The sequence below is a fragment of the Durio zibethinus genome, chromosome 19 (genome assembly GCF_047325235.1).
Source record: "Durio zibethinus cultivar Kanyao isolate XHJ-2024 chromosome 19, ASM4732523v1, whole genome shotgun sequence".
NCBI lineage: Eukaryota > Viridiplantae > Streptophyta > Magnoliopsida > Malvales > Malvaceae > Durio > Durio zibethinus.
The window spans coordinates 20,943,717-20,970,279 of record NC_143180.1 but is presented as its reverse complement, the minus strand read 5'-3'; the positions used below and the strand labels follow the sequence as shown (position 1 = coordinate 20,970,279).

General features: G+C 29.6%; 1 pseudogene; it reads left to right on the top strand.

Annotated features, from left to right (window-relative positions):
* Nucleotides 1-4,310: 4,310 nt before the first annotated feature.
* On the top strand, nucleotides 4,311-8,375 carry LOC149513526 (uncharacterized; annotated as a pseudogene).
* Nucleotides 8,376-26,563: the final 18,188 nt, after the last annotated feature.

The following is a 26,563-nucleotide window of genomic DNA, read 5'->3' as shown; positions in this document are numbered from 1 at the left end:
TTGAATCTATTTTTTTAAAATAAAAAAAAACAACAAAATTTAATTATGAATGTAGCTAGGTGTCAAAAGAGGTTCATCGTTGGAATATTTTTAGGTGTCAATTTAGCTTTGTAATTTATTTGATTTTGAAGCCCTATTTTGGTATTACTGATAATTTTACATTCTTGATACAAAAAAAATTGTATAACCAAATGTAATAATCAAATAATCAAAAATAAAAATATGATTAATAATCTTCTTTATTTGAATCAAACGCTTTTATAAAAATTATGATTATGATGCAAATTTTCTCAAAGTTGGAAAGTTTGCATTTCTTAAAGCAATTGATTTTGTCTATTTTTTCTTTCTTTTTTATTTTTTTGAAATGTTGGCTACTTTTTTATTTCTAAACCAATGAGTATTAAGCATAAAGTTATGGCTAAAAGAATTAAAAGAACCTAAAATGTGAAAACACTAATATTTCTCCGCATGATTTTATGAAAGCAATATCACCCTCTATTTCTTGCTGAAACTGGGATTAAGCCCTTACTAAATTTCTTCTTCTAGGCTATGGTTGGATGAAGTATTTGAAGGGTGTAATGTATTTCAAGCAGGCTTTTCAAAAGTCAAAAGATAAATTCATTTATTTTGTTAAAAAGGAGAAGGAATTTCAAAATTTTAGCAAATTTCAAATGTGTAATTGAATTCAAAGTTGGATCAAATCCACAAAATCTCTTTTTGCCATCAAGTCAAAATCTTGTTGCAAGAAAATGGGGTTTAAGAGAGGAAAATGATAAGTTTTTGGGGTTTTTTTTTTTTTTTTGGTGATAGAAAAAGAATAGTGATGAGTGAGTATTTTCTTTTTATTTTATTTTATTGTTTTTAGCTTGTGGTATGACGTGATTTTTTAATTCATGATTATTATTATTTACTTACTTTTTTAATACGTCAAAATGACATATTTGTCAAATGCAATTTTTTAAAAAGTTTTTTCTTTATTATCAAAATTATTTTTCCACGAAAATTTATTTATTTTTATATAATTAAATAGCTTTGCATACTATTTATGTGTCAAAAAAATTGCATAAATAAAAATTATAATTGATTATTATATTTAATTGTGAATTAAATTTTAAAATTATCGATTTATCCATTTTTAAATTAACTTAATTTTCTATATTTTTTTGTTTTAAAAATTAATATTTTGAAATAATTATCTTTCTTTTATAATTATTACTATTTTTTTCACAAGTAATATTATTTAATTTAAGTTTCTTATAAATAATTTCTTTTAGAGAAAGGCAACCTTACGCAAAATGGATGAAACATTATTCTAATATAAATATATAATAAAAAATTATAAAAACAAAACCCAAAAAAAAAAAGTTTAATGCTTTTTTAAACCAACACTTTACCTAAAAACTAAAGTTTATATTCTAAGAATTCTATTGTTAGATATTAAAAAAAAAAAAGCAAATTCTATTTTTTTACTGTACAAATGTTTCACACCCTTAGTTTGATTTGATTAACTAATATTAATAAGTTAAAAAAGAAAAAAAATGATTTAATGATTTAAAGAATATTGAAGTAAAGTTATAATATTTTTATCTTCCACAGAAGTTCCACACCTCTCAAACGCATTATATAAGTAAATTACATTTTTCTCATATATAAAATAAATCAAAAATAAATGGCACAAGTCATACTAGGTTATTCTATCATAAGTAAATGGTAACACTCTTTCATCTCCTATCTTATTTCATAATTTGAACTAGAGATCTGTAATTTAGAGTCTCAAATTGTAATTAAAAAGATGTCCTTTTGGAACCAATGTATTTATTTAATTAATATTACTTTAAGTCTTTTTTTATTTTGTTAATTATTTCTTTTATCTGTATTTTTATTTTATTAATTAATAACTATAATGATAGGATAATGAATCTTAATTAGGTTGTAGCTTTAATGAATATGTTGATTAACTAGTAGTTAAATTGTGAACCAAAAAATTTGTGATTTTTTATTTTAACATGAATACTGAAATTAACTTTTCGTCAATATTTTATGTGATTGAGTTTAATTAATATACATAATATTATTGATTATTTGTTAAACTTCAAAAAGATAAGAAATTAAGAAAATAAAATTTTTTATTTCATATACTTAAGCTTTTGACAAATTAATTATCTTGGTTTTTCTTTTTACATTTGCAACTTAATACTTCTGTTAATTTCTTCAAACAAATAAAAACATGTTTGACATATTAGAATAAAATAGATATTTCAGTATTCAACAAATAAAAATACTTAAAAGTTTAAACACTAGTATTCTTGGCATTAGATTTAGAAAGAGATAATAGTAATAATAATAATTGATCGGTGAAAATTTATTTCTTTCAAAATATTTTTTTTATGAATTTACTTTCTTTACCAATTTAAATACATTGATGTTTTTTTCTATTTCAATTTTATTTGAATGACTGTATGGGAATGATACATATTAATTCATATAGTGAATGATAAAACATTATCTTATACCTTGTGGGTGGAGTTTTTAATAAATAACCATTTATATTAAAATTAGCACCTAAGTTCCTTATGTATATGTGTGTTTATATGTGTTCCTTTGCTTTAGTTTAAAATTACCATTTTAAATTTTATTTTATATAAAATTCAAACTTTGCATTTTTAAATTATGGGAACATATCAACTTGCGCAAAAATATTTTTAACCTTTTTTTAATCATTAATTTTAATAGATCTAAAGGATAAGATCTATAACTCAAGTTTGGTTTTTTTTTTTTTTAATTATTATTATTTTTTAATTATAGCATAAAACGAAGTGTTTTTCAATAATAAAAATGAACTTAACATTTAAATGTAACGTTAACCGAGTGTAATTTACACGCATTAAAACATTTTAATTTGAGTACATTCTCAAATGTTTAATTTTTAATTAAATTAAATTAGAAATAATATTTTTTAACTAAAATAATATTAACGCATACTTATATATCAAATTTAAGTCCAAGGTAACATGAAATTAAATAAAAAAAAGAAAAGAAAAATAAAAAGTTACATATTTATAGAGGTTCAGTCAAAAGTCAAACATTATCTCTCTTCGCTTACGCATATCATGAAATCTAATCCACTACAACAACAGATTTGGAAATACTTTTTGAAGGATTAGGAATAATCTTTATAATTTTTAAAATAAACTCAAGTGAGTTTCCTATTAGAGGTGGATCAAGCCGAGTTGGTTAAATTAGGTTGACATCTATTAAAAAAATAACATTATTTAATTAATTCCTCTTCGTAAATTATTATAAATGTATAGTTAATTCTTACTTACTGTTCAGAGACATTGACATTATAATACTTCTCTATTAATTAAATTGATTACAATTACTTAAATGTATACAAATAATGCTCTTTCATATGAAAATGAAATAAATTTTTAATTTAAGAAACAAAAAAATAATTAACTAATTGCCATTTTATAGCAATTTCCTAAACCCTATTAGAGATATACTCCTAATTGGAGTTCAATTTGTAATGTAAATTCAAAGTGAGGGAGGTGACGCAAAAACAAATTAATTGGGTTTTAATTAATATATACATATATATGTATAAACCGAGTTTTTTATTTCTAAATCCAAAACCTTCATCAAAACCCTTATAAGCCTCCAACTTACCTTTTTTTTCATTTACCAACAAATTTCACATTCTCAAAATAAAAGAACAAATACCTAGAAATTTTTAGTATAAATACCTATTTAAAAAATATATTAATTTTATTTAAAATTTTTTAAAATTTTGTACATTAATATATTTATTAAATTAAAAATTATTCTACATAATGATAGTAGAATTATAGTGTTGACAAGTATTCCGCTAAAATATATTTATTAAATTAAAAAATTAATTATTAAAATTAAATAAATTCATGCCAACTCCCTTATCTCATTTTTAAATTTTAAAAATTTCATTATCAATATATAAAATTATAGCTGATGTATAAACTCATTTATAGAATTTAAAATTTAATTGATGTATAAGATATAATTTTCATTTAAAATAATTATCATGATTTTTTTAACATTTGATTAATAATAAGTGCAAACTAAAGCTAAAATTGTCCTTTAAACGTAGAAGACCAATAGTCATCATCTATCAAAGGTAATTTAAACGTAAAAGACGCATCGGTTTTAAAGTTATATTTTTCCACTTGATGTTTCGCACTAAAATGCTCTTATATTTTGCATAAATACCTGACCATGCTAGCCAATGTAATTTAGAACAATTAACAAAAGATCTTTTTTGAACTATCCAAATCATGTCATCTTTCTTAATACCATTCAAAGTCATGTTCTTCCTCATACTTGTCCTGCTTCACTCTTCCTCTGTTTTTGCTTCTTCATCCTCCATTGCTGCACTTACAAGAGGTAAAGAAGCGGAAGCTCTTCTAAAATGGAAAGCTAGCCTTGACAACAACACCCAAACTTTGCTCTCTTCTTTGTGGGTTGGAGACACCCATTGCAGTTGGGTTGGAATTACCTGCGACAAGGCTGAAAGCATCACCAGTCTAAGCCTTCCAGATTATGGGTTGAAAGGTACACTTCATAGTCTTAGCTTTCTTTTCTTCCCTAACCTGATGAGGCTTAACCTTGTCAACAACTCACTGTATGGGCCCATTCCCTCACACATTGGGAACCTTTCCAAGCTCACCTTCCTTGACTTGTCATACAATAACTTTTCGGGGAATATTCCATCCGAAATTTGCTTATTGAAAGGTCTTCAGTTGATTTCCTTGGCAAGTAATGAGATCAGTGGTTCCATTCCATTAGAGATAGGAAGGCTGAGTTCAGTTTCCGAGATTTATTTCTTTGATAACTATCTACGTGGTTGTATCCCCGCTTCCATAGGAAACTTGACCTACTTATCTGTTCTCCACCTCTATCAAAATATGTTTTGTGGATCGATACCTCAAGAAATAGGGATGCTTAAATCACTCACTGACTTTGTGTTGAGTCATAATAATTTCTCTGGTTCAATCCCTGCTTTCATAAGAAACTTAACCAGTTTATCCATTCTCTACCTTCATCATAATATGTTTTCTGGGTCAATATCTCAAGAGATAGGGATGCTTAAATCTCTCACTGACTTTGAGTTGAGTCATAATAATTTCTCTGGTTCAATCCCTGCTTTCATAAGAAACTTGACCAGTTTATCCATTTTCTACCTTCATCATAATATGTTTTCTGGGTCAATACCTCAAGAGATAGGGATGCTTAAATCTCTCACTGACTTTGAGTTGGGTGAAAATAATTTCTCTGGTTCAATCCCTGCTTCAATAGGAAACTCGACAAGCTTATCCACTCTCTACCTTCATCAAAATATGTTTTCTGGGTCGATACCTAAAGAGATAGGGATGCTTAAATCTCTCACTGACTTTGAGTTGGGTGAAAATAATTTCTCTGGTTCAATCCCTGCTTCAATAGGAAACTTGACTAGCTTATCCACTCTCTACCTCTGTCAAAATATGTTTTCTGGGTCGATACCTCAAGAGATAGGGATGCTTAAATCTCTCACTGACTTTGATTTGAGTCAAAATAATTTCTCTGGTTCAATCCCTGCTTCCATAGGAAACATGTCAAAGCTTATGAAGATATATCTTAGCTATAATCATTTATCAGGGCCAATTCCTTCAACGCTCGGCAATTTTACACATTTGCAATCATTACAATTAGCAGATAACCATCTTAGCGGTCCATTACCCAAAAATTTATGCAGAGGTGGACAACTCGCAAGGCTTACGGCTTTCAACAACAATTTGACGGGTCATATCCCACCAACTTTGAAAAATTGCAAAAGTTTATACAGAGTTAGGCTTGAAGGAAACAACTTTACAGGAAATATATCAGAAGCTTTTGCTGTTTATCCAAATTTGAATTATATTTCATTAAGCAACAACAGATTGTATGGTGAGCTTTCTCCAAAATGGGGGCAATGTCATAATCTAACAAGCCTACAAATCTCCAATAACAACATTTCTGGAAAGATCCCACTAGAGTTGCAACATGCAACTCAGTTACGGCAACTCGATCTCTCTTCAAATCATCTTGTTGGCGAGATTCCCAAGGAATTAGGAGCATTGACAATGATGTTCGGTCTTCTGCTAAGTGGTAACCAACTTTCAGCAAAATTCCACCAGAGATTGGAGTTCTTTCAAATCTACAACATCTTAACTTGGCATCAAACAATTTGAGTGGACCGATTCCTAATCAACTTGGAGATTGCTCAAAGTTATTGGACCTGAATTTGAGCAAGAATAAACTTGGCGAAAGCATTCCATTTTCAGTAAGCTATATAAATGGTCTTCAAAATCTAGATTTAAGTCAGAATTTACTTATTGGGGAGATACCACAACAGCTTGCGAAATTACATTCCCTGGAAATATTGGACCTTTCTCACAATATGCTCAATGGTTCCATCTCAAATTCTTTTAATGATTTGAAAAGCTTGACAGTTGTGAATATTTCTTACAATCAATTAGAAGGCCCTATTCCTAACATTAAGGCATTTCATGAGGCTTCATTTGATGCCTTTAGAAACAATAAAGGCCTATGTGGTAATGCCACTGGACTAATGCCTTGTGCTGTCGCTGCTGCTAGCAACGGTCGTAGGAAAAGCACCAAAGTCATCATTTTCATTGTTATTCCATTCATTGCTCTTCTTTTTCTCTTTATCATGGTTGGGAGTATCCTTATTCTTTGCCAAAAGAACCGAACCAGAAAATCTGAGTCAATAGATGCACAACTTGGAGAATTTTTCACATTGTGGGGATATAATGGAAGAATACTCTACGAGAACAATATTGAAGCCACTGAAGATTTCAGCTCCAACAATTGCATTGGTTCAGGACGCTATGGAACTGTTTATAAAGTTGCGATACCCACTGGTGAGGTGGTTACTGTGAAGAAACTTCACCAATCTGAAGATAGCATGACTTTGAAAAACTTGAAAGCCTTTGAAAGCGAGATTCATGCTTTATCAGAAATAAGGCATCGTAACATTGTGAAGCTGTATGGCTTTTGTTCGCATCCAAAGAACTCATTTTTGGTTTGTGAGTTTGTAGAAAGGGGAAGTTTGAGAAAGGTGTTAAGCAACAAGGACGAGGCAATGGAGTTGGATTGGGAGAAGAGGCTAAATGTTGTAAAAGGAGTGGCCAATGCCTTGTCTTACATGCATCATGACCATTCACCACCTGTAATTCATCGAGACATTTCCAGCAACAATGTTCTTCTAGATTTGGACTATGAGGCTTATGTCTCAGATTTTGGCACAGCCAGGTTTTTAAAGCCTGACTCTTCCAATTGGATCACACTTGCTGGCACTTTCGGGTACATAGCTTCAGGTACTTGTTAATATTTCTTTTTTTAAGATGCTTTAAACATGTCATCATTTAATTAAAAGTGTTAGTTTTGTGTGCAAATTGATGCATTAAAACAAAGTTCAAGTAGCATTAAGATTGTAACTTTTCAAACTCAAGTACCAAAGAATTTTACTCTAATTCAAGTATCAAATGTGTAATAAATTTTGAAGTTTAACATTTAAGATTGTAACTTTTCAATTTAAGCATCAAAGAATTTGTCTAAATCAAGTATCAAATGTCTATTTAATCTTTGAAGTTTAACACTTAATTTGTCAATATTCAATATATCAAGCTGATGAATTAAATATAAAATCTTATTTAAACATCTGAATTTTAATTTTCATGTAATCTTCTAAACATTCATAATTTCTTTTCACCATTATTTTATAATCTTCTCAATATTCTTATATAATAATGTATTTGATTAGATATATTTATTGTTTAATAGAGCACATTGATTAGATATAATCTTTTCAGCAGAGTTGGCTTATACAATGAAAGTAGATGAAAGATGTGATGTTTACAGTTTTGGGGTGCTAACAATGGAAATACTTATGGGAAGGCATCCTGGTGATTTAATTTCATGTTTGCCATCATCATCATTAGCATCAACATTGACATCGACATTGATACCAAATGACAACCAACTGATTTTACTTAAAGATATGATAGACCAACGTCTCTCACCACCGGTAAGACAAGTTGCAAAGGATGTTGTCTCTGCTACAAAGCTAGCATTTGCATGCTTGAATGGCAACCCCCAACTCCGGCCAACCATGCAACAAGTTGCTCAAGCCCTTATCCGTCAATCGCTTCCATTGCCCAATCCTTTCTTAATCATAAAATTGGGAGAATTATGGGATCATGAAGTCTACAGTGGCTAATATTAAGGTGGTAACAATTTGAATAATAATTCTAAGCACGTGTATTTGCTTTCAATTTATTTCTTTTCTCTTCTTTGTTTTGAAAATGTTTAAGCATCCAATAATAAAGCTCTTGTAGTGAATCGACTGTGATATAGAATAGTTGTGTTTAAGCAATTAATTTGTATGTTCATAAATTTTTATTTTTTAAATTTAACTAATGGCCAAAAGTAGAATTTTGACTTTTAGTGTCAATTGTAATATTTTGCTGTAGTCTCAATTTGTTATAGTACTTTTGCTTTGGAATGCTTCAGCAATTTTAATATCACTTTTTTGTTTGTTTGAATAAACAAAAGATACAATTGATGAGTACACCAAATTACAATAAACACAACTTAACACAATAATTTTTTGATTTTACTACTTATTGGTCATTTATTCTTATACACACTCATACACAGTATTTCTCACAATTTCAACTTTCTAACCTTTCTTCATTCCCTAACTTTTAATCATTCAAAATTTAATTATAATTGTATTGAGTACACTTAAAACAGATTTGAGTAATGATTTTAAACTATATAACTTCAATTTGTACTTTTTTTAATAAAATGCTAAAAAATTGTTGTTCATTTCTCAAAATTTTCAAATAAATTTTTATCTTTTTTTATCCAACTAAAAGCGTAAAACATTATTTTTATTTAATTAAATTTTATTTTACATGAAAACCATCAAAAATTTTTATTTTTACCACGTCAACAGTAATGATTGTTTTTGTTAAATCAATGTTTGCATTGCAAAATATAAATATTTAAGTTGGGTTATCATTTACATAATATGTAATGAATGATTCATATAGTAAGTCACTTTAGCATCCGAAGAGCTTTTTAATTTTCAAATATATATAATGTAAATGTTGGCATCATAGAAAGAACTACGACACATATGTTGATTTAGCCAGAAATATTTTTTTTTTTTTTTTGCAATTTTCATCTAAAAAAAGAGCTTAATGGAACAAAATTATACTTTAAAGATTTAATTAGACAAAAATAATTTTTTAAGGACTTAATTGGATATAATAGAAGGGTGGAGGCTTATATGAAAAATTCAAGGGCTTATCATTAAAAAATATTTTTCATTTTTAATATTTAATTAAAGCTAGGGTTTGACTATAATTAAATTTAATCCAAATTTCAATAATAATAATATAGCCAATAAAACACAAAACACAATTATTAACAAAAATACAAAGCATTTTTTCCCAAATTAAAATTCTAGTTGAATTTGGTCCAATATGTTTTCAAATTAAATATCAATGAATTTTCATAACTTTTTTGTCCCTTTTTTTTTATATTATGGTGAAGAGTTCTCTTATTTTATTTATTTGGAGAAACGATAAGCTTTGAACAAAATTTATTGTAAAAAAATTGGTTAATTTCACCTATAATTTTTATTGCAATTTTGTAATTAGCCAATTAAAAAAAATTTTGTGTAAGAGTCCATAGCTTAAAAGTCTCCCTGCTTCCTCTGTGTTTTGCTAACGGAGATTAAGTCCCCCTCTTGCTTGTTAGACATTGAGCTACTAACAACTTTTTCAAATGTTCTAGTACATTTTCTGCATCACTCCAAACCTATGTTCCATCTTGACATCTATCTCCCTAAATTTCCTCTTCATCAATAAATTGATATACACTTTTAGATAAAGCAATTAAATAATCAATAAATTGACATACACTTTTCGATAAAGTAATTCCAAACTATAACTTGAAGAATTGGTTTAATTTCAATAAGTATATGTTTATATAATAAATTGGTACCTGAATATATTATTGAATATTGGTCTAACTATTAATATATGTGTACAATTTATACAAATATTATAACGTAATACCTCGTAGTAAATGATTATAATTTCTTGAACAAATAAAACATGTTTTGCATATTAAAATAAAATAGAAATTTCAGTATTCAACAAATAAAAAAATTAAAACTTTAAACAATAATATTTTTGTTATTAGATTTATTAAGAGATAATAGTAATGATGATTGATTGATGAAAATTGATTTCTTTCGAAATAATTTTATGACCTTCTTAATTTCTTTACCGGTTTATATACATTAGTGTATTTCTCTATTGTAATTTTAATTGGATGACTGTATGGGAATTATATATATCAATAAATAGCCGTTTATACTAAAATTAGCACCTAAGTTCCCTACGTATATGTGTATAAATATATTCCTTTGCTTTGGTTTAAAATTAGCAATTCAAACTTTATTTTATAAAAAATTAAAACTTTGCATTTGTAGCAATATATAAAAACTATTTTATATGTATATTTAATTCCTACGTATTGCTCAGAAACATTGACATTATAATTCTTCTCTAGTAATAACATTTATTAGAATTACTTAAATGTATAAAAAGAATGCTTTGTATATGAAAGCGAAATAAATATTTTATTTAAGAAACAAAAGTAATTAACTAATTGCCGCATATAGCAAATTCCTAAGCCTTATTAGAGATATACTCCTAATTGGAGTTCAATTTGCAATGTAAATACAAAGGAAGGGTGTTAACTCAAAGACTTGGAATAAACCAAGAGGGGGGGTGAATTGGTCTTAATAAAATTTTCAAAAACAATATTCAATAAGCACAAGTTTAGCTAAACAAATTATCTAAGCAAATAAGCACAATAATTGAAAGTAAACAAGAGATTAGAAAATATGACACCAAGATTTATAGAGGTTCAGTCCCTCCTTAGGCACCTACATCTTCTCCCTTAGCCTCTTTTGCCAAGGAGTTTAATCCACTATGTGTTGAAGATTACAACCAAACTTCTCAAAGCTTTACAAACTCAACACTACACACTCCTAAGGGTTATCCTCCTCCTTAAGCTTACAAACTCACAATATAAAATTTTTGAAGCGTTTTACAAACTATAAGAACCTCTCAAAGGTTGGGTGTTTGCTAATTTGAAGTACATAATAGTATAGACAAGAAAATAGAGAAAAACTGATATGACTTCTGTACTTTTTTGACTTGGAACAACTTTGAATGCTTGAACAAATTGGTAGGTGAATAACAATAAGTTTTCTTAGTTCTTATTGCTCTTGATTTGCAGTGGAATACTTTATTTATAGGTAAGAAATAGTTGAGAGCTATTAGATTGCATTTAATGCTTCAAACTTGCAAAAATTTTAGACAAAAATAGCCATTAGGAGTTTTTGGCCTTCAGGGGATCGATCCCTTCCTTTATGGGATCGATCCCCTCCTTTAGGGGATCGATTGGTTCAGGCTTGAGAAGGCATGATTTTGAGCTTGGAAAGCCTTACCCAATTTATTAGGTAATCTACCTGATCAATTCATTCTTTAGGTGATTGATCCCCTATGTGGGGGATCGATCTTTTTTCTAGATTTTCAGACTTGAGGAGCATTCTGTTTGAGTAACCGATTGATCCCTTTAAGAGAGAAGGGTGAGCATTCTAGATTTTCAAACTTGAGGAGCATTCTGTTTGGCAAGATAAAAGGGAGAAAAAAATTCAATTTAAGCTTAGAAAAAATTGATTCAAGTTAGGCAAATTTTTGTTTTGTCAAATCAAAACTTTTAATCAATTCAAGGTCAACAATCTCCCCTTTTTTTATATGACAAAACCAAATGAAAAATTTGCTTAAAAACATTTTTCCTTTTGAAAAACAAGCTCCCTCTAAATTTATGAAAAACAAACTCCCCCTGAATTTAAGCATAAGTTTTAAAGTAACTAAGCAAAACCAATATCACCAAAACCATCAATATCATTAGGATCATCAAAGCAATTTTTCATACCAATATTTCTCCCCTTTTTTGTCATAGCAAAAAGGATGAAGTAAAGCAAAATGAAAGAACAATCAATTCAAGGCCACTTAAGCTCATATCAAACATCAAACGACACAAGAATATCACATGCCACAAGCCATATAAGAATGAAAGATAAATTTCATTAACATAAATATCAAGTACCAAAGTTTACAAACCATACTATAAGATAGATTTACAAAGTATAAAGATGTGGGAAAACATAAGGAATGGCACTAGTAAAGCTCATTGAGATGGAGGTGAAGAATGAGAAGATTGATGAGGATGAGGAGAGTGAGGAAAAAACAACCCCATGTGCTGATGTGTAGACCTCATTTACTTAATGTCAGCTCTAAAATGGCAAGTTTGTGCTACCAGCTCATTTTGAGTTTCTTCTATAGTTTCCAATCTAGTGTTCATATTTTCAACCACTGAATGCAAGTTGTTCATTTGAAGCAAAAACATCTCTAAGGCTCTTTGAGTATTGAATGGTGGGGTAGAGGGTTCTTCTTGAGGTTAAGGCATATCTAAAGGTTTTTACTCTTCTCCCTCTTCTTGGGTAGCCCTAATATCGCTCTTTTTAACCCATAGTCCAGCTACATTTTGAACATACCCCATGCTATTCAATGTGAAAGTCCCAAGAACACTAAATTGGTCATTGAATACCATTTCCTTATCTCCTCTAGGATTCACATCCAAATGCCTCAAAAGATTACTTATGGCATACCCATATACCAAGGTATAATCTCTATTCTAAACTATCCTCATCATATCATTAAAAGTGAAGTGCACCAAATTTGGTTTCTTTTCATGCTTGATCTTATACATCCACCAATAGTCTTGCTTCCTAATGGTGGAGTATTGTATCCTAAAAGGTGCAGCACATGAGTAACAATGAGGTGTAGCAACCTATCATGCATGGATAACCTAGAAGCTTGAGCGTGAACAACTTGTCGATTATGATTTCTGAAGATGTCTTGAGCAAGTTGCACCATGTCACATCTAGTATTTGTTTCCCTCTCATCATCTAGCATAAAAGCTTCAGCAGGCACTTGTTTGGTAACTAAAATTTCTTTCCCTATCACATATGTTCTGAATCTATCAAGGTAATACCTATTTGATCCTTCAATTTGAACACAACTAGCATTGCTATAAAAAACTCTTACTAGTTCTTAAATAATAGATCTTCTATGCATAAATAATGTAGCCATCCAAACTTTTAAAAAGCATGCAAGTAAGGAAATTCTATTGATTGGAGGAATTCTAGTGAAATTACCCTTCCATGCTTTATTTTTCGATGTGCAAAATGTGTCTCATAGCATTTCTTTGCATCTAGATTGTTGAAATTTTGATTGAAGGAAGGCTTCATCGTTGAGCTTGAAGCCTCTTTTTGGGGATTCCTTCTTCTAGCACTAACTTTGGTTTTTAGGGCTATGTTGAAGTGAAATTGATGAGTGAATTTGTGATAGTAGGTGATGAAGAGCAAGATATGTGTGGGAGATGCAAAAAGGATAAGTGATTTTGATAAATCAACTTCTAGAGTGAGAAAATATGGGTATCAATTTTTAAGTGATTTGATGGGTTTCAAAGAGAAATTTTGGTAAGAAATTAAGTTGAAGTGAAGGAATTTACAAAAGATGTAGCTAAGAATGATCAATTTTAGGTGAGAAATGAGTGAAAGGGTTTAGGGTTTGGAGAGGATAAGTTTGGGAAGAAGATGAACAGAAGGAGAAAGCTGAAATGATTGACCAAGCTAGAAGAAGACCCAATTTTATCACACCAATATGGCACGTATAATGCCAAAGAAGTATGACCCGATCGATCGGGTGAGTAAGGGGATCAATCAGTTATGGTTATTGCATGGAACCGATCGATTGGTTTTGAAGAGGATCGATCAATTTTGCACATTTTCAACCTAATTTAGCTACTAGTTGACACCCAATCGATCCTGTCCAAAGGGGGATCAATCAGTCGTATATGTTTTTCCTTTTATTTGGCTACGGGGTGAGTAACCAATCGATCCATTCCAAAGGGGATCGATTGGTTTTTACTATAGCATTTTTTTTTTAAATAAAAGATTTAAAAACCATGCAACATCATCATTCAAACATGCATCATATAATCATACACAAACTTAAAAAAAAATTAGATAAACATAAATTTGATCAATCAAGAGTGCACCATTCATCATAACATCAAGAGATTCACTTCAAGGAGCATTCATCATGCCAAGTTCACCTCTAATTGCATAAAATCTATCCTTATCAAGAGATTTTGTGAAGATATCAGCTAGTTGATACAATATATCAACATATTCAAGCATAATATCACCTTTTTGAACATGATCTCTAATAAAATGATGCCTAATTTCAATATGTTTGGTTCTAGAGTGTTGAATTGGATTTTTAGTGAGATTGATGACACTAGTATTGTCACATTTAATGGGAATATGATCCAGGGTTATTCCAAAATCCTCCAATTGTTACTTAATCCACAAAACTTGAGCACAACAATTTCTGGCCACCACATATTCGACTTCGGTTGTAGATTGAGTAACACTATTTTGTTTATTAGAAAATCATGATATGAGCATATTTTTAAATAATTGACAAGTATCGAAAGTGCTTTTTCTATCAATTTTTCACCCACCAAAATCCGCATTGGAATAGGCATGTAAAGCAAAAGATGAACCTTTTAGATACCATAATCCTAAATTAGAGGTGTCCTTAAGGTACCTAAAAAATTTTTTTGATAGTAGATAAATGTGATTATCTAGGTGAATATTGAAATCTAGCACATAAACATACACTAAACATAATATCGGGTCTATTTGCAGTAAGATATAGTAATGAACCAATCATAGACCTATATAATTTAGAGTCAACATATTTACCTCCTTCATCCTTGTCAAGTTTTGCTAAAGTGCTTATAGGTATTAAGCAAGGCTTTGATTTTCCCAATCCAAACCTTATGAGAAAATCCTTGATGTATTTGACTTGATTGATGAAGGTGTCATCTTTTGTTTGCTTTACTTGTAGTCCCAATAAGAATGTGAGTTCTTTCATCATGCTCATTTCAAATTTACCTTGCATAATCTTAGCAAATTCTTGACAAAAAACTTCATTAGTAGCACTGAATATGATATCATTAACATAAATTTGTACTATGAGAATTTCTTTACCTTTTGTTTTAATAAAAAGTGTAGTATCAACCTTCCCTCTATTAAAACCATTTTCTATCAAAAAATTTGACAATCTTTCATACCAAGCTCTATGACCTTGTTTTAAACCATATAATGCTTTTGTCAATATATAAACATGATTTGGAAATTTTAGGTTTTCAAAATTGGGAGGTTGCTCTACATACACTTCTTCATTTACAAAACCATTAAGAAATGCACTCTTGACATCCATTTGAAAAAGCTTAAAATTTTTAAAACATGCAAATGCAAGCAACATTCCTATGGCTTCTAACTTTGCAACTGGGGCATAGGTTTCATCATAATCAATTCTCTCTTCTTGACTATACCTTTGAGCTACCAATCTAGCTTTGTTTCCAATAACATTCCTATGCTCATCCATTTTATTCCTAAAAACCCATTTTGTGCCTATAGTAGGATGATCACTAGGCCTAGGTACAAGATTCCATACTTGGCTTCTTTTAAATTGGTTCAGTTCCTCTTGTATGGCCAATATCCAATTATCATTTCCTAAGGCTTCATCTATATTTTTGGGTTCAATATGAGATAGGAAAGTAACATAATTACATACATTATAAGAAGATATAGTTATTACCCTTTAAGTTGGATCACCAATAATTTCATTATCTTTGACATACCTCCTTTCTCTAAGATGATTTGGCTTTCTCTCTATGTGTTGTGGCTCCTCTAAAAACTCATCATCTTCCTTTTGATTGTTCTCCTCAATGTCGTGAGGTGCATCATTGATCCATTCTTGAAATATACCTACATCATCATCATCATGAGGCACCTTTCTCAGAGGTGGATTAGACTCATAAAAAATAACATGTATAGATTCTTCAACCACTAATGTTCTTTTATTAAAAACTCTATAAGCTTTTGAATTCAAAGAATATCTTAGGAAAATCTCTTTATCACTTTTTGCATGAAATTTACCAAGATCATCTTTTTCGTTGTTCAAAATAAAACATTTGTAACGAAAATGATGAAAATAACTTATGTTAGGCCTTTTTCCTTTAAAATGCTCATAGGGAGTTTTCTTTTAAATTGGCTTAATCATAGCTCTTTTTATAATATAATAAGAAATATTTATAGCTTCAACCTAAAAATATCTAAGTAAATTATTTTCACAAAGCATGGTTCTAGCCATTTCTTCTAAAGTTCTATTTCTCCTTTCTACTACCCCAGGAGCAAAAAAATTATGGCTAATACCATTTTCACTACAAAATACATTAAAGCAAAGATTTTCAAATTCCTTTCCATGATCACTTCTAATACTAGTAATTGAATAACCTTTTTCATTTTGTATTTGTTTGCTAAAAGTGATGAATTTTTCCAAAGCCTCATTCTTTGAATGCAAAAAGAGAACCCATGTGAATCTAGTAAAATCATCAACAATAACAAACCCATATTATTTTCCACTAAGACTCATTGTTCTAGTAGGATTAAAAAGATCAATATGAAGTAGTTAAAGAGATATAGTAGTTGATATACAATTCTTAGGTTTGAAAGAAATTCTTTTATGTTTTCCTTGAGCACATGCATCACAAACCTTGTCATTTTCATATTTCAACTTTGGTAAACCAACAACCAAATCATTTTGAGAAAGTTTTGAAATTACATGCATACTTGCATGTCCAAGCCTTCTATGCCACATCCAACTCTTATTTTCTTTTTGAGCCATAAAACAAACATTTTTAGAGGATAGGTTATCTAGATGCACTACATAAATATTTCCTTGACGATGTCCAACAAAAACAAGTTTGTTAGTTTTGATATCAATCACTTGACAGCACATGGATTCAAACACAACTCTAAGTCCTTTATCACATAATTGACTAATACTAAGTAAGTTATGCTTGAGACCTTTTACAAGTAAAATATTTTCAATAGTAGTAGAGGAATTGTTACCAATGGAGTCAATCCCTTCAATTTGGCCTTTAGAATTGTCACCAAATGTAACATCTCCTCTACTTTTAGCTTTTAAGTCCTTAAAGAAAGTTTTGTCTCCGGTCATGTGTTTTGAACATCCACTATCAAGGTACCATGGATTGTTCTTGCTTGAATTGGCTTTGTAGCAATGCTTATCCACCTACAAAACATAATTAAATTTTTGTTTTGGGTACCCAAATTTTCTTAGGTCCTTGAGTGTTAGTACTAGCAATTTTTGTGCCTTTTGGAATCCATTTCATTTTAGACATCTCATCTTGAGATGTGCTAACTCTTTTTGAAATCCACACTCTCCTAATGAGTTTACCTCTATAAGTGACTTTCTTCAAGGAACAATATTATATAGAATGACCTAATTTATGACAATGTGCACATATGCTAGATGAATCATTTGGCTTAGTAAGGAAAATTTACAAATGAGTCTCTTTGTTGCCACCATTATAGCCTAGTTCATCTTTATCAAAGAATGCTCTTTGTGTTTCAAGCATGTTATTGAGCTTTTGATGTCCCATATAAAACTAGAGAATGAATTATGCAAATTTTCATTTTTCTTAGTCAAGTCATTGACATTCAACTTTAAAAGCTCAACTTTCTTTTCTAGGTCTTCTTTTACTTTAGTCAAGGATTCATTTTCTAGTTTCAACTTAGAAACCATTTTCTTATATTTCATGCTCATGTTCTCAAATTCTATGGCTAATTCATCATAGGCATCTTGTAGTTCATCAAATGTGTATGAATTTAAATCACATGGATTAGAGGTTACCTTAAGCTCATCAAGAGCCATGAGACATAGATTAGCTATTTCCTTCTCATTTGATTCATCATCAGAGAAGTCGCTATCACTCCATGTTACTACCATTACTTTTTTCTTTGGCTTTGTCATGTTATGCTTCTTTCACAAAAGATAATCTAATTTAATATGACCTAGTTTGTTGCATTCATAGCAAATAATTTGATTCCTTTCTTTTCTACTTGATTCCCCTTTAGTCATCCCCTTTTGTGGTCTTCTTCTACTTGAGAACTTATTCATCCTCATAAACTTCTTGAATCTCTTTGTAAACATGGCCATCTCTTCATCTTCATCATCCTCCTCTTATCTAAAATTTTCTTCATCTTCTTGAAAGGTAGATTTGAGAGCAATGCCACCTTTCTTGATTGGTTCTTGTCCCCTTTTGATCTTTATTTCATAAGTGAGGAGAGAACCCATTAGTTCATCCAAATAGAGTGCATGAGGATCTTTGGACTCTTCAATGGCTACCACTTTGGCTTTCCAACTCTTTGGTAGACTATTGAGAATTTTTTTCACCATCTCCACATTTTAGTAAGTCTTTCCAAGAGCCTTTAAACCATTAATGATGTTGGTGAAGCTATTTGACATCTCACTAATGGTTTCATCTGGTTTTATCTTGAATAACTCATAACCATGAATGAGCATGCCAATTTTTGTCTCCTTCACTTGATTTGTATATTAATGAGTGACAGTTAACTTATCCCAAATTTCTTTTGTATTTTCACATAAAGAAACTCTATTGTACTCACTTGACCCCAATGCACAAAAGAGTGTGTGCTTTGCTTTGGCATTGAGTTAAGCCATCTTTATATCATTGACATCCCATTCACTTTTTAGCTTGATCACCTTCCTACAATCCATCATCTTCATTGGAATTTGAGGACCATTTATAATGACCTTCCAAACTTCATAATGATTAGCTTGAATGAACAACCTCATCCTAGTCTTCCAATAAGAGTAGTTGTCACCAACAAAGAGAGGGAGTCTTATAATTGAATGCCCTTCACTTTCAAGAGATGTTAGAACTGTTTCATTTGCCATGAGACACACCTCTTGTTGGCCATTATAGTTCTTGTAGCTTGATGATGGTTTTTCCATATTGATTACCATATTTTTTTGAACCATTTTCAAGATCACTCTTGGGTTGTTAAACCTATAAAAAAGAGTACTAGCTCTGATACCAATTGTTAGCTCAAAGACTTAGAATAAACCAAGAGAGGGGTGAATCGATTTTAATAAAATTTTTAAAAACAATATTTAATAAGCACAAGTTTAGCTAAACAAATTATCTAAGAAAATAAGCACAACAATTGAAAGTAAACAAGAGATAGGGTTAGAGAATTTGACACTAAGATTTATAGAGGTTCAGTCCTTCCTTAGGCACCTACGTCCTCTTATTTAGCCTTTCTTGCCAAGGAGTTTAATCCACTATGTGTTGAAGACTACAACCAAGCTTCTCAAAGCTTTACAATCTCAACACTACACACTCTTAAGGGTTATCCTCCCCCTTAAGCTTACAAACTCACAATATAGAATTTTTTGAAGTGTTTTGAAAACTCTAAGAACCTCTCAAAGGTTGGGTGTTCGCTAATTTGAAGTACACAATAATATAGACAAGAAAATAAAGAAAAATTGATATGAATTCTGTACTTTTTTTACTTGGAACAGCTTTGAATGCTTGAGCAAATTGGTAGGAGAATAGCAATAAGTTTTCTTGGCTCTTGTTGTTTTTGATCTGCAATGGAATACTTTATTTATAGGTAGGAAGCAGTTGAGAGCCGTTGGATTGCATTTAATGCTTCAAACTTGCAAAAATTTCAGACAAAAATAGCCATTAAGAGTTTTTGACCTTCAGGGAATCGATTGGTTCAGGCTTGAGAAGGCATGATTTTGAGCTTGGAAAGCCTTACCCGATTGATCAGGTAATCTACCTTATCGATCCATTCTTTAGGTGATCGATCCCTATGTGTGGGATAGATCCCTTTTTTGGATTTTTAGACTTGGGGAGCATTCTGTTTGAGCAATCGATCGATCCCTTTAAGAGAGGGATTGATCCCTTGCCTTAGGTGATCGATCCCCTATGTGGGAGGATCGATCCCTTTTTTGGAAATTTGAACGATGAAAACTTTCTGTATGAAAAAGTGATCGATCCCTTGAATGAGGGGATCAATCTGGTCAGCTTGAAACCCCAACCAATCGATCCCTACAAGGAGGGGATTGATTGGTTTTTGCCAAAACTTGAAGAATTTCGATTCTAGAAGAAAACATGATCGATCCTTTTTGCTAGGGGATCGATCTGGTAAGGAGGGGATCGATCCCTTCTCTTAAGGGATCGATCCCTTCTATCAAAACATGCACTAATTAGGTTTTGTTCTAAGAAATTGACTTGTTTTGGTTCTTAAATGGATTTTGACACGATAAAAGGGTGGAAAAATGTTCAATTTAAGCTTAGAAAAGATTGATTCAAGTTAGACAAATTTTTATTTTGTCAAATCAAAACTCTTAATCAATTCAAGGCCAACAAAGGGGGTGATGAAAAACAAATTAATTAGGTTTTAATCTTCTATATATGTGTATAAACCCAAAACTTTCAACAAAAATCTTTATAAGATGCCAATTTACCTATTTTTTCATTTACCAACAAATTCCATATTAAAAAAAAAAAAAACAAAAACCTGGAAATCTATTTTCTAAATATTACCATGGCTTCCAATTACTATCTCAAAATTACCCATCTAATAGATACTCATTTAGAAGATCTCTATTGTTGCATACCATATGTTATGCCTCTTAATTTCAAAACAACAGTAGAAACATTCCATCAATCGACCATATATCCCCGTCACATGATTTTATTTGAAGAGTATGGTCCAAATAGTTTACCTTTTTTGTTCGCCAACATAGGTGTCACTACAAGAAGAAACTATTTTTCGTGGAGAAAAAAATGATCACTAAAGGTATAAAATAGAGCCACTACAAGTTATAGTGACCAATTTTCAAGTCATCACAAATACTTTCTTCACTATTGTATTAGTGACAACTTTAATTAAGTCATCACAATAGCTCAATTTTTGTGATAATTTCATCACTATTGTTTTAGTGATAATTTTTTGTAATAAATTAATTATTGTCACAAGTAAAATTTATCAATTTATAAAAAAAAATCATTAGTGACTAAAAATAGACATTATTATTCAAAAATAAATAAAATAACCCAAATATATAACATGTTTTTAATTCCAAAATTCAAAATATCTCAAAAGTAATATTCAAAATATAATTATCAATTAAAACCATACTAATATCTTTCCACCAAAAACTAAATTATTGCAAAAGAAAAGTAACTCTAGGTGGAAATTTAAGCTAGAAGTCCAAGGATGATCCCAATAAAGTCACTCTTTATATTTTCCTACAAAACAAACAAAAGAAAAAATAATAATAAGTCAATAAATAGTTTAAAAAATTATCTTATGCAAATTAATAAGTCAATAAATAGTTTTAAAAAAATATATTATACAGTTGTTAATACGTTTTGAACTTAAATATGGTTAAATGTAATAAAAGAAATGGGCATGACATATATAATAATTATTAAATGTATAAAACTATTAGACTATATAATATTATAATTTGATAATTAATTAAAATAGTAAAAAATAAGTCTCTTACTAGAAAAAGAAGTTTGTTTTAAAGTTAAGCATACTAGAGAATACTAAAGTAGCATTTAACTAACAAGGCCTAGCTTAAAGTCATATAGTCTTTGCCTTAGTAATTGGTATCCTTTCAAACTGCTTCTTTAGCTACTGCTCCATCCAATGGAACAAAAACCCTTCTAAAAGGAAAGCTAGACTTGGCTAGCGGTGAGCAGTTGTTCAGTTGGTCGATTCAATTCAGTTTTAAAAAACATAAAAACCCAAAAACCGACTTAACCGAACCAAGTTATACAAAGCTAAATTCATAAGTGAGCTCTAGAATTCAACATCTTTGTCCAATCGAATTTATAACAAGTGGAATAGTTCAACATCCAACATTCTTTACTGTCAACTACTTCCTAAGAAAGCAGTAACAAGTACATCCGAATGATACAAAGATGAAACAAAAGTTATACTCAGGAAACTGGTCCTAAGTAGACACCTTCCAAACTTACCAATGCCTGAAATTCCCTCTCTGCTTCCATCCACTCTTTTTTTTTTTTAACTAAAAAAAGATTAGTTTTTAACAAATTGAAAATTTACCAGATTGACAACTACAAAGTAACGCATCAGAATCATTGACAAAACGATAAATTTAGAATAAAAAGAAAAATGGCTTTTTACCTGAACCGATGATTTTGAGAGCAAATTAATTCTTTTAAAATAATTTTGTGAACTTTTTAATTTCTTTACAAGTTTAAATACATTACAGTATTTTTCTATTGTAATTTTAATTGAATGACTATATGGGAACTATATATATTAATAAATAATCATTTATATTAAAATTAGCACCTAAGTTCCCTATGTATATGTGTATGTATGTATTCCTATGCTTTGGTTTAAAATCAGCAATTCAAACCTTTTTTTTATAAAAAAAATTAAAACTTTGATTTATAGCAATACATATATATATGTATATTTAATTTCTACTTATTGCTCGGAGACATTAACATTACAATACTTCTCTATTAATAAAATTTATCATAATTACTTAAATGAGTAAAAATAATGCTCTGCATATGAAAATGAAATAAATACTTTATTTAAGAAACAAAAATAATTAACTAATTGCCACATATTTTAAAACTAATTTCTTTTAAAATAATTTTATGAAGTTTATCTGTTGCAATTTTAAGTGAATGACTGTATGGGAATTATATATATGTATATATATATATATATATATATATATACATATATAACCATTTATATTAAAATTAGCACCTAAGTTCCCTATGCATATGTGTGTATGTATTCCTTTGCTTTGGTTTAAAATTATCAATTTAAACTTTATTTTATAAAAAATTCAAACTTTGCATTTTTAAATTATGGGAAGAGATCAATTTACACAAAAAAATTTTAAATTTTTTTAATCATTGATTTTAATAAATTTAAGAAATAAGATTAAATAATTTTTCTCTTTTTAACTTATTTTTATGATCCCTTAGATCTATTGAAATTAATTATTAAAAAAATTTATAAGACTTTTTAATTTTTCATTGGTATAAGTTGATCATTCCCCCTTAAAATATTATATATACATATTTAATTCCTACTCACTGTTTAAAGATATTGACAATATAATACTTCTCTATTAATTAAATTTATTAAAATTACTTAAATGTATACAAATAATGCTCTAGAATATGAAAATGAAATAAATATTTTACTTAAGAAACAAAAATAATTAACTAATAACCATCAAATTCTGTTGACCAGTAAATAATTTTTCATTGACTAGTAAATAATTTTTAGTTGATCAGTAAGTTTTCTGTTAAACAAGAATATGAAAATGCAAAATTATTTATTGAAAATAATTTTCTACAAAACAAACGAAACCATAAATATAAAGCGAGGGAGATGAAGCAAAAACAAATTAATATATATGTATGTATGTATGTATATAAGCCAATTTTTTTACTTCAAAATCCAAAATCATTCATCGAAACCCTAATAAGCCTCTAACTTACCTATTTTCTTTTCCGTTTATATACCAACAAATTTCACATTCTCGACATAAAAACAACAAAAACCTAAAAGTTTCTAGTAGAAATATTTATTTAAAAAAATAATTTTATCTAAAATTTTTTCAAATTTTGTGCATTAATAAATTTATTAAATTAAAAATTATTCTACATAATGATAGTAGAATTAGAGTGTTGACAAGTATTCCACTAAAATATATTTATTAAATTAAAAATTAATTATTAAAATTAAATAAATTTGTGTCAACTTCCTAATCTCATTTTTAAGTTTTAAAAATTTCATTATCAATATATAAAATTATAGCTAATGTATAAAATGATAATCTTAAATTTATTACTTTCTTGCATTTCTATCTACTAAAGGAAGAAAAATACTGGCTTTTTTCCCACATGCATGGTTTATGCAGTACTGCACTGTGGGTACGATATAAATAAAGTTTTTAAAGTGAAGTTTGTAAATTTTGTTATTAAAAATAATCTAAGAAAAACGTTAATAAAAAAATTCCAAATCAATGAGACTGATATAGTTCAAAAAAAAGATCAATAATCTATAACCTATAATAAAAATAGTCCCCAGACTGGGATTTATTGTATGCGTAAGTGAATTCGTAAAAAAGAATTAAAAGGTAAAGGCTGGAAACACAACAAGAGGAGAAGCTTCTAGATTGAAAAACAAATCTGAAGCTTTTACAGCTAAAACCAAAAAAATTAAAAGGTAGAAAGGGGGAGGAGAAAGAGAAAGGAAAAAAGAAGAAGGAAGTTTAGGTTTTAATGCTGGAATGAAGATGATATATAGAGGTCTGACAACCACTAATGAAACTGCCAATCGGAGCCGCTTCTTCATCTTCACCTCTGCTTCTGAGCATGAACAATTTGATTTGCGATAGTATGAGGGATGGGTGCGTGGGGAAGAGGAAGAAAATTTAAATTTATTATGCTAGGGATTTGAGGATTCTTCGCCTTATCTTCTTTCACTCCTCTACTATTATTGGTATATATTTAAATTTAAACTTATTATTTTCTATTTAAATTTATTAAAAAATTGTTTTTTGGATGGTCTAATCAATTGTTTTTAATGGAATTAGTGTATTAATTTTTGAGATTATGGTTATGGTGAACTGTTTTGACTTTACAAATTGTAAGCGAATAGATTTCAAGATTCGGCTGGAGTGGTTGACATGCGTGCTCTTAAAAACCCCTAAATCAATCTACATCTGCTTGGTCTACCTTTCATTCTCCTAATTCCAAACCCAGATCAACAGCGCTTACTCCTTGCTCCTCCTTCACCGACGAACCACCTCTACATGTACGATAATGTTTTCCGTAAACTTTTTTTGACCGTTGATCAATTCTTCATTTTTTTAATTCGATGATGTTGGGATTTTTATTGATTTAGTAGCTCAATTTAAAAAAGTGAAGGTTTATGGATTTGTTTATTTATTAATTTTTATTGATTTAGAACCTGAATTTGAAAATGTGAAGTTTTAAGGGTGCAATATTTTTATTGATTTAGTGAAATTTGGTTTTCCATTTGTCACTCCTTGAAATATCTATTCTTGAAATATTAATAGGTTGGACGAGACACTGGAATTTGTTACTTTGAATTTCTGTGATCCATAATTATTTTTTATTCTAATGACAGTTGTTGATATTAGGTTAAAAATTATGTCCATGCCAACCCGTGACCCAAGTTTAGTTGCACCAGCATGTCATGTGATTGCTATTAGAAAGTGGAGTACAAAAGTCAATATTTATATTGTTGGAGTTAAAACCGCTAATGATGGGTTTTTGATCATATTATAAAAAAAAGTATACTCTGCAATTTCAATTTCCTTCACAAGGCCAAGTTTTCTTTGTCTTTAACTTAAGGAAGCCATGATGAAACTCCTTCAAATCAGAGCATACAGCTCTGAAACCTTTAATTAAAAAGCCTTGAAATTTTTCTATAAAATCCAGCAAGCCAAATGCCAATATTTAACATGTATAGCCCAACGAATGGAGTAATTTCTTAGTAGTATCAAGTTTTGGTATACAGTAGTAGTAGTAGTAATATTATTTAAGTCTTCGTCTCCAACTAATTTCCTGCATAGTCAATGGCTTCTACCAGCTCTCAGCAAGCAATCTCTTCTGTCAAGTTGGCTGATCGCAGCTTACCTTCCCAATCTCACAGAATTCGCATCATAGTCAATGGCATCTACCAGCTATCTGTAAGCAATCTCCACATAGATAAAAGTTGGCTGATCACAGCTCACCTTCCTATAAAAGTTTCTTCACCTCAACAACTACAGCCTTCTTCTTCTTCAACAAGTCTAAGGAGTGCAAACCAGATCATTCCAAACCCAGTAAGTACTTCAACCCATAATTAAACAACAAAATAATTATAACTTAATTCTCTTTTTATTTTTATTTTCTCCTAAAAATTTTAATATGTACGCTAACTTTCAGGAATAGTTTTGTTAGTATTTCACGGAAACAAATTACTAATATGATGTTTTAATTGTTTCAGCAAAAGTTCAAGAACTATACGTTTATGAAATCAACGAGCGAGAAAAAAACGGCCCTGCAGTTTTAAAACTAGGCCAAAAACCTGTTAACTCTCTTGGTGATTAGCATTTTTATGGTATTCTTCTTTCATATGTTCATTTATATCATACTTGCTTCCTTTCTGTTCATTTTTTTATAATCTAATTCTTGTTATGTTATTTTTAGAAAAAGCCTTATGTAACTTTTAATAGTTTTTCTGATCCCTTTTTTTAGCCATGGCTATACACTGGCTTAGGTTTAACTATCATTTACAATGAATATCTGCTTTCCTTCCTAGCTGTGTTGTATTTTT